Below are 12,488 nucleotides of genomic sequence, written 5' to 3'. Positions count from 1 at the left end.
GCCAACCATGGGTAAATCTTAATATACCACACCATGGAGTCAGTTATTGCTATTATACAATGACATTATTTAAGAAACATTGATGTCAATGAAGTGGTTCCCTTTTTTGAGGCACTAGTTATTGCAGCAATACAAAAGCAAGTATGTTCAATCATACAGCATAAACAAGGGTTACATGAGGCAGAAAAGGGTGTATATGAAATAGTCTATCTAGAATGTCTATGATGTTATCACATATAGTAAAATGGTATGTTTTAATCACTTTCATAACATATCAACACATGCTGCTTCAAGGAACTATATGTCAGTTTTGGGAACACCAGCTTTTTGAAGAATATCAGCATGAGACAGAATGTTCCAAAGGTCAACACCAGGAATTTCAGGTACACACATTTTATTTTATTTTTTTCCTTTGGGGCTTCACCCTTTTGTCACAACCTCCAAGTAGGTCTATGTTCCATGTATCCTTCTTAATTAGAATTAGATCCAGAATTAATAGGTTCATAGGTGTGTACTAGGCTAACCACCACAAGGGACTTTTTAAGCTAGACATGTATCCAAATCTCTGACAAGTTCTGGTACCTTTGATAAGTGTAAGCAGGGGACTGGGAGGTGAAACATTTACAAGCAGGGGCCTGGGAGATGAACCATTTACATTTAGAGACATAGGTGCCAAACCAGGGATGAATTTCCTGCTCCCCATCCAGTTGTCCACGTTGCACTTGAATTGGCTTAGGGAGAAACTGTGCTTCATATGAATGGGGAGCCTGTTCCAGAGAAGGGGTAGTCTCTGGATACACACCTGTCTCTCCAGCAGGTCCTATTTATATCACAGGCAAGGTTTAAGTCTTTAGAATAGGCAATTCTGGTGCTGTTTGTTTTGCAGATATGCAGGTGGTCCATCAGAGATGGGTCCAACAATGCCTTATATGCCAGGCATAGATCTCCCCTCAACAGTCTCTAGGAGACAGGCTACAGGGATAGGGCTTTGAGGTGGACTGCATAGGACATGCTACTTACAACCTTGTATTCTTTTAGTGAGGAAGCTCTGTGGACATACCAATTTAGTTTGGGCATCCTGCAGAGAATTACAGCAGCAGAAAGGAGAGATAAACTTAAATTGTTCAAAAGATCTGTATTCTGCCTTTTATTACCTGCCGCAGCTTGTCGTCAGGGTTTTACTACTGGGTTAAATTATTTAACTGCATTTCTGCTGGTTTTATACATTGCACTTTGCCAGATTGTTTGTTTCAAATTGTATTTACTGTTACAGGCTACACACTCAAGTGCGCTAGCCTTTTAGAGCTTTGTTAATGTATTTTACAGTGCTTTTTTACTTCCCTTCTTCTGAAAAAAAATAGCTATTGCAAACATCCTATCTGCCTCCTTGTTTCCCTCCTTTTTCTTAAACCAGTATAGTCCAGATCCCAGATTTGCTGATTTTTGGACTGTGTTTTGTGTTGGGAGTGGACCAGATGTTGCAGAGATAGAGGGAAGTCTTGCAGCCTATCAGTGGCAGTGGTAAGCTCTGAACAGTCTATCTATCACTAGGGAAGTAGTTTCCAGCTCTAGTTTTGTTGTACTATTGGCCATTTTGGACTGCTTATATCCCTTTCAACCTCCTGCTTTAAAACCCGTGTTTGCATGGATTTGCGCTTCACTCAGCACCGCTGAGCCACAGTTAAATCTATTACCGGAGCCACAAGGTCTGCTGTTCAAATTTTCCCTAAGATCTAGTCAGTCTCTCAAGTATCAGCACTCTACTTGGCTCTTTGTACCCAGAAATAGCTCAGAGCTACTTGTAAGCACTATATCATCCTTAAATTGCTGTAGCACTCAACCTTCCTTGCCTAATAAGCAGAAAAACAGTTCCAGTACTTAAATTAAATAAGCTCTTATCAAGGCATGTCCAGGGGTCAGCTCCTGGTGTTTTCTCCTATCCACCTGGCGAATCTGGGCATCTTGGGGCAATGCAGCAATTGTCTCATGTAAACAGACAACCTCTCCTCCTACCACCCGACACTAAAACCTGCGAGAGATGCACTTATGTAGCCAAGCTGGAAGCCAAGCTCTCTCCAACCAAGACTGAACTAGTCTTTCAGGAGGAGAAGGTCAACACCTGCACAACACCAAACTCAACACATAGTCCCTCAAAACCTTTACTACCAATACCCACACATAGCAATGCCAAACATGCACCTACATACACAGAGGCTCTCAATGCAAATGTAAACAGGAAACAGAGACCCCCAAAGCAGATACACAAACAACCACCACCCACCAACACAACCAAAGCAACACATAGCCCAAAACACCAGTGTGCCACCTAGCAACAGCTCATAAAGCAAAACAAAGTACCTAACAAACTAGTCATAGGTGACTCTGTAGTCAGGCACACTGATGTCCCACTCACCAGGCTGAATAAAGAGAAGATCACAGTCAGCTGCTTGTCAGGTGCCAGGATTTGACACATAACCCATGCACTCAAGTCACTTCACAACAGGTATGATTATGACTCTGTCATCATCCATGTTGGTGTGAATGACCTGGGAAGCACCTCTCTGGACTACATGAAATGAGACATGAAGGAGCTCTTAGATCTGGTAGCCCAGTCAGGCAAGACCCTAGCCCTGAGTAGCATCCTGCCCTCACCCAGAATGATACCACAGTACAAGGACAAAAGCATTGACTTCAACAATTGGGTAAGTTTCTGGTGTCATTCTAAAGGGATCCAGCATCTGTGTGCCTGGGACGACATGGTCAACAGACCACGATGTGTTGCCAGAACTGGTCTGCACTTGTCACCCCTGGTATTCTGGATAAAGGCTAAGGCTCTTGCCACCCCTATAGTGCCTTTTTAGGCAAGGTTCAAATGCTAAATTCACCACCGTTAACAGGTACAAGCAAGCAAACTCTGAGGGTAATGCTACTCAATGCTAGAAGTCTAAACCTCAAAATCCACTCACTTGAGGCAATCCCAAAAATGGAGACCATCAACATCTGTGCAGTAACAGACGTGGTTCAAGGCTCCAGAGAGCACCCCTGCATTACCAGGCTATAATTCATACCACACCTTTCAGCCATCTAACCTGGACCGAAGCACTAAAGGCAGAGGCGTATCAATATTCATCAAGGATAGCCACACCTCCAGGCTAGTTGCTCAATATAATGCATCCAAAATTATCCAAGTGCAACTATCACTGAGCAAGACTGCAATCCAGGTTGTAGCTTGTTACAGATCCCCCACCATGCCCCAGAATTCCCACTCTTCATTTGTTGAGATACTGAAAAATATTAAGGTACAACCCAATACCTTAATTATGGGTGATTTCAACTGCCCCACCATCAACTGGGAAAGCTATTCATGTACCAACTCATTCGCTCAATGTTTTTTGGAATTTATAAACTCCAATGCCCTGGATCAGCTTGTCCACACCCTCACCAGGGGTAGCAATATCCTGGACCTGGTCATTACCAATATGGATACCCAGTGTTCCATGCCAGAGGTCAACTCCTCACTGGTCAAATCTGACCACAAGCTAATCACCCTGGACATCCACATCCCACCCCCACCCCCCCATTAAGGAAACCATACTCAAAAACTACTCCAAAGCCAACTTCATGCTACTTAAGATGGAAGTGGCAAACTTAACAACAGCTACCCAGATGGATAATAGAAATACAACTGCTGAATCTTACACAAATGCACTGTATAAGCACATACAAGAGTGACATCCCCAACAGAACCTCCAAAAAAAGGAAGCCAATCTGGTGGTCACCTTCCATAAACAAACTCTACAATAGAAGGAAGAAGCTGTTACAAAAAAGAGTATAATTTGAAAAGGATTATTCAGATTTTCTGCTCTTTGGTCATTTTAGGTGGTAATTTTACAGAATGCTTCCCCTTATATGTGGATCTTCTAAAAAGAGTGAATGTCCTGTTGTAAATGCACAGAATCATAATCAGGATATTGTGACTATGATTCTGTCTAGAATTGGTATTTTGTGCAGCAAGCAAGCTTCCCACACCACATGCTACTTAATATAATCACTTCCAAGGTTGCTGTTACTTGGAACAAGCAAATATTCATTTTTTGCTAAAAAAAGTCAAGTATTTGCATTTCCTCTTTGCTAAATTTGAAAAAATATATACTTTTCATAACACAGTACCTGAATTCCAGAAAAAGACACAACCTGAGATTCATAGATGCATGTTGTGTGGCTGTGCAGTCTAATATTAAATGAGGCCACTACAAAAAGCAGTTAAGAGCCGATCAGATATGTAGTAGGCAGTGGATAGCATCTGTATATCAATCCAATGTCTGCATAAAGAAAAAATATTTGCAGCAATAACAGGATATACAGTGCTAGGCTACTGTATGGCAGGAGTGGTGTGCTACCACAGTGCACATGGACAATATGACTGACATGATTAGCTTTCCTATACATGCACTGTAGTGCTCACCTGCAAGAGGTGTCCAGATAATGGAATGTTTGTACATTAAACAATAATTCCACGTATGCTCATTGGCCTAGGTGTATTTATCTCCTCTGCTATTTTTAAGTACTTTAAGGAAGTCATCAGCTATGATTGCAGGAAGTATCCAGCATTTCCTATTACTGGAAAAAAACACTAATGGTCATTATTTATTTGTTTTGTAAGTCAAGTTATTTGTCAGTTACAGTATATGGTTGTAATATACACTTACCAGATGAAAACTCAATGCAATGCCATTTTTAAATACCTGACTGAGGTAAATACTACACCAAATGTGCACATCAGATGCAATGATCACAGACTGACAGACGATGATATTCTGTTTATTGTGGTTGCAGTATTTAACTGCTCATTTGGACATGAAGGGCTTTGACATCTGGGCATTTTGAGGCAATGTTACAACTGCCTCATGTACACAGATAACCCTTTCCTCCTACCACCAGACACTAATACATGTGAGAGATGCAATTATACAGCCAAACTGGAGGCTAAGCTCTCTCAACCCAAGACTGGACCAGGCAGTCAAAAGGAGAAGGGAATTACTTGCATCACACCACCAGTCTCACATAGACCTATGAAACCAGCACTGGCAAAAACACACACATAAATGCACAAAAACATACTTGGAGGCTCTAAATAAAAATCTGCAAAAGTAACAGAGACCTCCAAAGCAGATATCCAAGCAACCTCCACCCCCCAACACAAACCATGAAACATATACTTCACAAAACCAGTGTGCCACGCAATCACAGCCCTTAAAGCAAAATAACATACTCAACACACTAGTAATAGGTGACTCTATAGTCAGGCACATTGATGTCCCACTCACTAGGCTAAAGAAGGAGAAGGTTACTGTTAGCTGCCTGTCAAGTGCCAGGATCCACCACATAACACAAGCCCTCAGGTCACTCCAGAACAAGTGCAAATACGAATCTGTCATTGTCCATGTTGGTGTGAATGACCTGAGCCGTACCTCCCTGAACTACATGAAAAGAAACATGGAGGAGCTCTCTGATCACGTAGCCCAGGTCGGTATGACCCTGACCCTGAGTAGCATTCTGCCCTCACCAAAAATGATACCACAGTATAAAGAAAAAATTATCAATTTCAAAAATTGGCTAAGCTTCTGGTGTCATTCAAAGGGGATCCAGTGTCTGTCAGCCTGGGATGACATGCTCGATAAGCCACGCTGCTTCGCTAGAGATGGCTTGCACCTGTCACCCTTAGGCTTTTGAATACTGGCCAAGGTTCTTGCCACCCCCATAGTGCCTTTTTTAGTCAAGGCTCAAAAGACAAACCCACCGCTGTAAATAGCACAAGTAACAAAAAACTGAGGGTAATGCTACTCAGTGCCAGAAGTCTAAACCTCAAAATGCATGCACTCAAGGCACTCCTCAGTATGGAGAAAATCGATATATGTGCAGTAACAGAAACCTGGTTTAAGGCTCCAGAGAGCACCCCAGCACTACCAGGCTACAACACATACCATACATTTCTGCCACAAAACCCAGACCTAAATAGAAAAGGTGAGGGCATATCCATATTCATAAAGGATACCCACACCTCCATGTTAGTGACACAGCACAATGCCTCAGAAATCATCCACGTGCAACTAACAACAGGCAAAACTGCAATCCAAATTGTATCTTCCAACAGATCACCCACCATGTCACAGAACCCTCATTCTGCATTTCTGAAAACACTGGGAAACATAAAGGTCCTACCAAACACCCTGATATTGGGTGATTTCAATTACCCAAACATTAACTGGGAGAACTACTCAAGTACTAACTCCCTTGCCCAACATTTCCTAGAATTTATAAACTCTAATGCCCTGGCTAAACTGGTCAACACTCCCACCAGAGGTGACAACATATTGGACCTGGTCATCACCAACATGGGCGACCGGTGTTCCACACCAGAGGTCAACCCCTCGCTGGTTAGTTCTGAACATAACCTAATCACTCTGGATATCCACATTCTGCCCCCAACCCCAGTCAAATAAACCACCATGAAAAACTTTTCAAAAGCAAACTTCATGTTACTTAAAACTAAGGTGGAAAATTTCAAAGCCCCCATGCTAAAGGATAACACTGTCCAAGCTGCAAAATCCTTTACAAATGCACTCAGCGGGCACTTACATGAATGCATGGATCATGCTATCCCAAGTAAAACCAAGACTCACTCCTTCAAGAAAAGGAAACCAGTCTGGTGGACCCCTGTCATAAACAAGCTATACAATAGAAGGAGGGAACTAGTACAGAAAAGAGTAAAATCCCAAGAAGGGAAGACATCCCTGATCAGCATCAGCAGGAAACTACGATCCCTCATAAAATCACCCAAGGCTAGCTTCAAAAGAAAAATTGCCAAGGACTCCAAAGATAACCACAAGGCATTCTTTAGTTATGTCAAGAATCTAAGTGGCAATTCTCAGATCTGCTCGGAGTTAGTGCTGAATAGCACAAAATACACTGAACCGAACAATATACAGAAGTGATACCCTTAATACAGAAGAGGTAATAAGATATCTGGGGACCCAGGTAGATAGTAATCACTCCTTTGGCAATCATATTGCCAAAGTAGTTAGGAAATCCTTCTATGTGGCCCATCTAATTACCAAAGGGTTCGCATCTAGAAATAAAGAGGTTATAGTGCCCTCCACTCGTCACTCATCAGACCCATCATAGAGTACAATGCCCCATTTGGGATGTACCTTACAAGACACTTCCAACAGCTGGAAAAAACACAAACGTACCACACCAAGAGGATTACTAGCCTCAAACATATGTCCTATGCAGCCCGATTGAAAAAACTCTGGCTGTACTCAGTGGCATATAGCTTACTCAGAGGTGATCTCTGCCTGACTTACAAAGCCATGTCCAACTCAGAATTGATGGACATGCTCCACCTAAAGAAATCCAAGTCACTGTGAGTCATGAGCTCTAGTGAGCTCAACCTCGCCACAACAATAAATAGAACATACTGGAGGGATAGATTCCTGTCACAGAGACTCCCCGTGCTTTGGAACAAAATTCCAAACTACATTAGGCAGAGCCCCTCACTAACACTCTTCAAGAGAAACCTTGATGAGTGGATAGGTAACAGAAAATACACCCCTGGGATCACTTCATTGGCTCTGCTTGACAGAAGATCAGTTAAATAATCAATGGGGTGGCGAAATCTGACACAGTCTGGCTAGGCTTATAAATGCCCTCGGGCAGATAGCCTAGTACCTACCTATGAACCTATGATATCGCCAACATCCTGGCAGACAGGTTCAGTGCAAACTTCACCCCCCCCTCACCCCAAAAGGGCCTATAAACATACCAGAAGAATGTAGTGCCCCTGAAATCACAGACACTCAGGTTAAAACAGCCCTCTCCAAAGCCAAAAACACAGCATCAGTGAGAATGGACGGTGTCCCAGGCTGTGTCCTACACGAGCTCAAAGATGAACTAACCCTTCACCTAAACACACTGTTCAAACTCAGTCTCTCCACAGGCTATGTGCCCATAGAGTGGCACACAGCAACAGTTATTTTGCTCCACAAAGGTGGAGTCACAACAGACCCTGGGAACTATCGCCCTATAAGCCTGACTAGCTTGGTCTGGAAGGCTATGGAGCCCATCATCATGGATGTCATTAACAGAGACATTGGGAACCTCCAAACACTGAACTCTACCCAGTTCAGCTTTGTTAAGGGAAGATCATGCCTCCTAAACCTGGTGGACTTTTTTGAGACAGTTACCAAAGCTATAGACGAGAGAAAGGTGGTCCACACAGCCTGCCTAGACCTTGCAAAGGCCTTCGACACCATTCCTCATTCAGGTATTATAGACAAGCTCACCAGCCTGAACATAAACCCCTACATCACAAGATGGGTTGCCAACGGGCTCATGGACAGTACCCACATGGTAAGAGTTGCGGGAGCTAGGCCTGACTCTAAACCGGTTACAAATGGCATTCCCCAGGGCTCAGTCCTAGGACCCCTCCTGTTCAGCATATACTTCTCAGAGGTACAGGCTAGGACAGGAGGAATATGGCTGACCAGGTTCGCAGATGACTGCAAACTAGGGGCTATAACTGACTCTCTGGCTGACACTGACATCCTCCAAAAAGGTCTTGCTAAAACAGATGCCTGGTGTCAAAACCATGGCCTCAAGCTAAATGCCAAAAAGTGCATAGTCATCCCCTTTGAAAAAAACATAGCACCCACAAACTACCACATAGGTGGTAGCCCCCTAAATACGGAAGATGTAATAAGGGATCTGGGGACCCAAGTAGATAGTAACCTCTCCTTTGACAATCACATTGCCAAAGTGGTTAGAAAATCCTTCTATGTGGCCCACCTAATCACAAAACGGTTTGCATCCAGATCAAAAGAGGTCATTGTGCCCCTCTACACATCATTCATCAGACCCATCATAGAGTACAACACCACATTTGGGATGTACCTTACAAGACACCTGCAACAGCTGGAAAGAACTCAGAAGTACCTCACTAAGAGGATCCCTGGCCTCAGACAGATGCCCTATGCAGCTCAACTGAAGAAACTCCAGCTGTACTCAGTTGCATGCCGCCTACTCAGAGGTGATCTCTGCCTGACATACAAGGCCATGTCCAACCCAGAACTGATGGACATGCTCCACCTAAAGAAAACCATATTCCCTTGATCCACATGCTCTAGGGATCTAAACCTCACCACAACAATAAATAGGACATGCTGGAGGGATAGACTCCTGTCCCAGAGACTTCCCATGCTCTGGAACAAAATTCCAATCTACATTAGACAGAGCTCCTCTCTAACCCTCTTCAAGAGAAACCTTGACGAGTGGATGGGAAACAGAAAGTATACCCCGGGGATCACTTCAATAGCTCTGCTGGACAGAGGCACAGAGAACTAATCTAAGGGGGTGGCGTAAGCCAACACATTCCGGCTAGGCTTATAAATACCTTCGGGCAGATAGCCTAGTATCTACCTATGAACCCATGACATCACACGTATGAAATCAGTGGCACCAAACAGGTGATTCTCTGCAGGGGGATAATTGTGGAATACTGCCCTTGGATGGTCCCAGAGAACAGGAGTAGTGTGCGTGCAAACATTCCACCATGACCTCTTTGAAGGTATTGAAAAATCTGAATGCTAAGATCTAGGACATTCTGACTATATTATCTGCTGGCCTCTGGAATGTGCCAAGATTTACAGAGAGGTACACAGCTTGGTCTTCAATGGGACAATCCAGTTGTGACTCTTGGGTGGCGAAAGCCAGGGTACCTTTTTGTCTAGGCTTATATAGGCCCTATAGCCAATAGCCTAGTACCTACCTATGAACCTATGAACCTACCTTGAGAAACTATATGTGATCCACATATATCACCTATAACCCTTTAACCTATAACCATCCAGGATTTTCTGATCATTTAACTCATTCACTCCAATGGAGTTCAGGAAGTTTGCAATATTACTTCCAATGGATGGAGCCTAAGCCTTTTGACAGAATCAAATTATGTCCTCACATTTCAAATAAATGTTCATATATCTGGAACCATAGGGGTTATGAAATAAGTATAAATGGCAAACTCTTCAGCACAGACTATTTTATAGTGGTAGTGTTCTTTATGTTCTAGGTCTTAAACCAAATTTTGTAAGTCAGTAAACATGGTAACTATTATGTTTGTAATATTTTGAAAACAACTTACAATACCTCTGCAACACTCAAGTTATACACATACTGTCAGCAGCATTTTATTCATCTATCTGAGAGCTTTCATATGAGGCCAAGGGGTTCTGTCTGGGTTACTTTGTTGTTATGATATTTAGAAAAATGTGAAAATTGTATCTATATAAATTAATATCATAAAAACAACAGTTAATATCTATTTACCTGCACTAGACAGAGGTGAAATATTAATGCAGTTGAGCATGCCACTGTCCAAATTTTAAAATGAAATCTTTGAAAACCTTGTCCACAGCATGGTTTTGGAATTATTGATGCAAATATGAACAGGCAATATTTGATGGCTAGAGGCATCAGTAGGAGTTAACTGCAGATGTAATGAGTTAAGGTTTACAGAATAGTTCAGGTTTTATGTTCCATGTTGTATTCCTTGGCACATTCTGCAGTGCTCTGACTGTGGTAATGGCATTTACCATCACTGCTTCACTACATTTTTTTTGTTTTGTTTTTTTACTGAAACACTGACCACCTTGGTTCTGTATTAAGCAAACTTTTTAAGGATGCTCTATATAACCAGTCTTCCTTTTGTTATGGACTTGCATTTCTCACCGACCCTTTTCTAAATCACATGGTGTTCATAAACATACTCATAACTGTATCACTAGGCTACATTATCTTACAGTAAGTGATGATAATATCTTTTTTTATTAACTAAGAAACATATTTACTAAATTATCACTTATGACATAGACAATCATATATTTATATATATGAAAAGAAATCATATTGACATAATTTTAATTGCAAACATTATGCAGTGTATAAAGGGGCTAATGCAACTACAACTATGAAGCCAAGAAGTGCAAAATAAAAATATGCTTACTTGCAAAAATAAAAACAGGATAGATATTAAAGCAATATTTGTTGTTACATTATATAAGATAATGAAGCACTGGCTAAACAATATGTTCTAATTTAAACACTCTTAAGAAAAGTCCTTCAGAAATAGTTAACCTGTCTGTCATCCAGACTGAACTTTTTGTCTATAATATGTGTGTCCTGAAGCCAACTGTCATATTTATTTCCCTTTGCTTTCAACATGCCTTTTATTTTTCAGCCTCCAATAGTATTTATTTTGCTAATAACTCCACAGATATCTGTTGACGCCTGTCATATACAGTATTTCAGTTTTTAACACCTGTCATCTTGAGATAATATTTAGTTCATATTTCTACATCATGCTGTTGATGTCAGCCATATTACACTGCTATCAGCGAAATACATCACTACAATAGTCTGCCACAAGTGTGGTGGTGGTATGGTGGGGGGTGTTGAGTCATAAACATGCCTTTAGGCAGTAATAGTTTGGACTGAAATATTTCATGAGCTTATGCTAATGATAGGAAAATAGACCAGAGAATAAATATAATTGCAAAATGAAATTACTGCTTTATTACACTTTTTTGGTAAAATCTGCATTGTATAACCTCTATAACCTCTCAGTATGGCAGGAGTAAAAAGTGCAAGGTGCTTAATACACATGCACAGGAGTCATGCAGTAATTTCAGAATTCCTTGGAGAGATTTACATTCTGCATATAGAGTTTGTTATATTAATTTTCAAGTTTTAGAAACTTTCGATATGGCAAGGTATAATTACTTAAAAAAAATGTATTTAATACTATACCTAGGCATCATCATCATCATCATCACCATCCCCTTTTTCCCATTTTTCTGTAATGGGATCAGGGTACCATGTCAGTTGTCATCACTGCTCTGAATTTTGTGTTATAGTCCCGTTTTCTTTGAATGTCATGCCTGACTACTACAGGTCTTCCCTCACTCAATCCATATCTTGGCTGGACATCCTTTATTTCTCTTGTCTTACTTCTGTCTCTCACAAATCATGTTCACTAAATATCTTATTTCTTGCACATGACCAAACCATCATAATCTTTTCTCCTTAACCTTCTCTGCAACTCTGCTCTGATATTCTCATTTCTTCATCAGTCCCACAGTGTGCATCCTACCACCCTTCTCAAGCACTTCATCTCCATCTCCTCAAGCTTTCTCAGCTGCTCTGCCTTTACTGCCCAGGTTTCTGTACCATACAGTAATAGTGGTCTCATCACCATTTTATACACCTTACATTTCAGCATCTTTGGCATTCTTCTGTAATACAGTACCCCCAACACTCTGCACCAGTTGGCTGCAGCCCATCTGATTCTAGTTTTAACTTCCTCATTTAGGCTTCCATTTTCCCCAATCACCCCTTCCAAATACCTAAAGCTGTTAACTTGTGTGACAATG

This window comes from Protopterus annectens, chromosome 3.part0 (assembly GCF_019279795.1).
Source record: "Protopterus annectens isolate FY-2018-M chromosome 3.part0, PAN1.0, whole genome shotgun sequence".
Classification (NCBI taxonomy): Eukaryota; Metazoa; Chordata; order Ceratodontiformes; family Protopteridae; genus Protopterus; species Protopterus annectens.
The sequence above is the reverse complement of the archived record's forward strand: the minus strand, read 5'-3'. Positions refer to the sequence as shown.